The sequence below is a fragment of the Leucopleurus acutus genome (genome assembly GCF_964270905.1).
Source record: "Leucopleurus acutus genome assembly, chromosome: X".
In the NCBI taxonomy this organism is placed as follows: Eukaryota; Metazoa; Chordata; class Mammalia; order Artiodactyla; family Delphinidae; genus Leucopleurus; species Leucopleurus acutus.
In genome coordinates this window covers 111603127-111607730 of record NC_139148.1, presented here as the reverse complement: position 1 = coordinate 111607730, position 4604 = coordinate 111603127, and positions in this window count along the sequence as shown.

Here is a 4604-nt window from a genome sequence, read left to right as displayed (position 1 = left end):
CCACAGTGCGTTGATGGTGGAACCAGATCTTTCCCTTCCCTTGTTGGCACTCAGTACCTGGCAGCATGAAAATGCTGCTCTTTGAGGTGAAAACTAATGTTATAAGCAGTAGCAAGGAACAGTGACTGCCCTTGCTCGTTCTCACATCCCTCCTTGGAAACCATATACCCAAAGCAGATCACAAGACATTTGTCTAAACCACTTCTAACTGGACATAACACTAACACAGATTCATTTATCAGGAATACACAGCAACAGAAACACCTAACAGATCCATACATTAAATATTTACTTAGTTGTGTATGTGAAAAAGTAGATTCTTTTTCTAGTTGTTGAGCAGGAAGGGGTTCTGTTTTTACGCAGTATGGACTCAGTGAGCAATTGTTCACTCTTTTCCAAGGAGTTGGAGAAGGTTTCATCAGAAAGGTGTTGTGTAAATAACAGAAGGGAGAAACCTTGGCCTCGAAGGTGCGGAAGAGGCATTCCAGCATGCGTTGTGGTCTGGGGGAAATCTTCAATTTGGAGTTTGGGATAAAAGAAAGAAGGGAGTGTTGAATGTTGATTTGTGAAGAGCCAATGGGATGAATTGGACTGGCAGGAAGAGGCAGTGCAGTGAAAGTGAGGTAATATGGGATGAATGGCCATTTGCGTTTGTGTGTAGTGAAGTTTTGTATAAGGATCTATGGACAGAGGTCAGTCAGTCCCTCTATGCCTTCCATGTTCCTAGTACTTCCATCAGTCCAGAATTTTTCTCTAACAGAGGCACCAAAGAATGGATTGTAGGATAGTATGGTACTTCTCCTCCATGATGTTCTTCTCAGAGGTTAATTCTATTTACTCAACAGCCATAACTTTCCTTAGTAGCTTGTTATGGAGCTATCATCCACACATTTATGTAAAACAGTTTCTCAGTCTGACCACTCTTGACATTCTGGGTCGAATAATTCTTTTGTGAGGCACTGTCTTGTGCATTGTAAGATATTTAGCAACGTCCCAGGCCTCGGCCCACTTGATGTCAATAGCACTCCACCCCCAGTTGTGACAACCAAAAAACGTCCAGATGTTGCCAATGTCCTCTGGTGCAAAATCGTCCCCAGGTGAACTTACATAGTTTTTTGTTGTTGTTCTGTAAAACCCCCTTTTAAAAATGAACACTTATAAATGTTTATCAAAGTGATACATTCATGTGGTTAAAAATGAAATAGTGCCAAAGGGCTTCCTTACAATAAAAAGCAACTACCTCCTGCCCCACTCCTCCCCACCTGTGGTCCCATTCCCTGAGGGTTACCACTTTTAACTATTTCTGGTTTGGGTTTTTCTAATGTTCCTGTAGTATCCATCAACCTGTTTATCCATTCACTCAAACTACATATTTATTGAGCACTGTGTTAGTTTGCTAGGGCTGGCATAACAAAATACCACAGGTTGGGAGGCTTAAACAGCAGAAATTTATTCTCTCACAGTTGTGGAGCCTGGAGGTCCAGGATCAAGGTTCCAGAAAGCTTGGTTTCCTCTGAGGGCCATTTGGGAAGGATCCGTTCCAGGCCTCTCTCCTTGGCTTAAAAATGGCCACCCTCTTGCTGCGTCTTCGCGTGATTGTTCCTCTGTGCATGTGCACCCCTGGTGTCTCTTCCTCTTCTTATAAGGATACCAGTCATCCTGGATTATGACCCCTTCCCAACGGCCTCATTTTAATTTAATCACGTCTTTAAAGACCTTATTTCCAAATACCGTTACATTCTGAAGTACTGGAGGTTGAGACTTCAACATATAAATTTTGGGAGCATGCAATTCAGTCCATAACAAGCACCTACTGTGTGCTAGTCACTGTTCTCAGCACTGGGGATAGAGCAGTGAACAAAACACAAAAATCCGTGCTCTTATTGAGTTTACATCCCGGTGGGGGAGAGCAACAATAAGTAAGATAAATAATTAAAATATATAGTATGTTAAAAGACAGTAAGTGCTATGGAGAAAAAGCAGAAGAAGGATATAGGGAGTTCTTGGGGGAGGGGGCCTGCAATTTCAAATAGTGTAGCCAGGGAAAATCTCTCTGAGAAGGGGAGATTCTGAGTAAGGACCTGAAGGAGGTGATAGAGCAATCCATGCAAATACCTGGGGGAAAGAGAATTCTAGGCAGACAGAACAGCTGGTGCAAAATGGTCCTGTGATAGAACATGTCCAGTTTGCTCAAGGAACAGCAAGGAAGCCACTGGGGCTGACGCAGAGTGAGCAAGGGGGAGTAGCAGGAGATGCAGGGCTTGGGAGATGCTGAGCCAGATGACTGGCTGAGGTCTAGTAAGCCATTGTAATGACTTTGGCTTTTGTTCTGAATGAGATGGTGAATTAGAAACATCTTGTTTTTCCTTCCTGTGTTTCTCCTTTACTCTCACACAACTGCCATACTCACAGCACTTCTGACGCCAGTTGTGTATGTGGGTTTCCCTAAAACAGGCAATACTCGGTGCCACCAGCTGGGAGTCCTACACTTGAACTCAATTCTGACACTTTCTACCTGGAGAGAGCATCAGATTGCACAGGTTAAGGGCTCAGTCCCACAAGACTACTGCCTCCCCCCCAACTTCAGATGCCAATGGTGAGTTCAGGTTGTCACCTCTACTTCCAACTGATGGGCTGTAAATCTGAGGTTCCTATGACCCCCTCCTCGGGTTCAATTAATTTGCTGGAGCAGCTCACAGAACTCAGGGAAACACTTACTTATGTTTACCAGTTTATTATAAAAGGATACAGATGAACAGCCAGATGAAGAGATACATAGGACGAGGTCTGGGAGGGTCCTGAGCACAGGAGCTTCTGCCCCCTTGGAGTTGGGGTGCATCACCCTCCCAGTATATGGATGTGTTCACCAGCCTAGAAGCTCTGAACCCAGACTTTTGGGAGCTTTATGGAGGCCTCATCACGTAGGCATGATTGATTATTAACTCCATTTCCAGCCCTTCTCCTTTCTCAAGAGAATGGGGGGTGGGGCCGAAAGCTCCAAGCTACTAATCATGGTTCTGTCTTTCTGGTGACCAGCCTTCATCCAGGAGCCAGCCAGGAGCCCACCCAGCACTGCCTCATTAGAACAAAAGACACTCCTATTACCCAGGAAATGACAAGGGTTTTAGGAGCTCTTTGCCAGGAACTGGGGGGCAGAGACCAATAAAAATTTTTTCTATAATTTCACAGATGGGAAGCCATTGGGTGGCAAGGTCTGAGTTAACTTTTAAAAGAATCTCTCTAGTTGCTGTGTTAATAATAGATCAAAAGGGAGCAAGCGTGGAAGCAGAGAGACCAGTAAGGGGAGTGTTGAAATAATCCATTTTCTCTAAATGATACGTCCTTCCTTGGTTGACCAGGTCTAGACATCGTCCATCTAGTGACTTCCTGCTCTAATAAATGGAGATTTAGCTCACTTACACTGCAGCAACCACTTCTCTCTTCCTCCTAATACATCACTCCTTTTAGTTCCTCTATTTAATTCCCTTCCCAACAGACAACCATTTTAATGTGTATCCTTTTGTTTGCATGTCTTTTTTGGTTATCTTTGTGCCTTTATATAAGACACATAAATCTCTATTTCTTGTTCCATCATCTATAGATCGAATCTCTTGAGTCTATACTTTCTAAAATTAGAATATTAGTGCCTCTACACATCCTTCCACCTCCCCTAACTTCATCTACCTTTCAATTTCTGTACCCTATGCTCCTTCATTGTTTGTTGACATTTACTTTATACTTTGTAATCATAATTAAGTTTCTGGTGATTGTCTCTAGGTTGGATTCCAAAGGTTAAAAACCAAAAAAGATAGTGTTTGTCTTATTACAGTTGTAGAGTTTTCAGTGTAAAGCCAAGAAATGGGCCTTGATTACATTTTCATGTTACAACTTCCATCAATTATTCTATATCACTCCACGTTCTAGTTGTCTTCATTATTGGAAAGTGGCACTTTTGAACAGTTTTGTATTTTCCTTGAATTTTTTTTTAGCTTAGAACAAAACTTTATTTAAAATTTGACTTCCTATGTAGGTCCTTCCTTAACAATTATGATTCGTGATAAGTAGAATTTAATGAGTAAAATTATGGTTTTTAACATGTCAGACTTCAGATTTTTCAAATGCTGAATAGAACTTCCCAAATAAATAGGAGCTGTTTGTTTTCAGTCCCATCGAAAACTACCTTAATGATGAATTGTGTATGAATGTCTTTTTTGAGCTAAAAATGGAAAATAAAGTACCTCCAAATCATTAGGTAAAACTATAGAAGAAAAATGTTGTTGATTTGGGGTAGGAAAGGACTTCTTAAATAAAAATTGCAAATATAAAGTAAGAAATTGCAAATATAAAAAAAACTTTAGCAAACTTGACTAAAACAAAATTTAAAAATTTTACACAAGATATCTTAAAGATAAGTGATAAAATAGGAGAAAAAAATGCAATATGTGTCAAAGAACTGATTCAAAATTTACAGCAAACTCCAATAAATCAGCAAAAATGACACCAAAAGGTAAAAAAATTTAAATGAGAAACAGATATATATAAGAAATTTTTAAAACAGAAAATAAAAATGGTCAAAAGACACATGAAAAGATGCTCTACCTCAC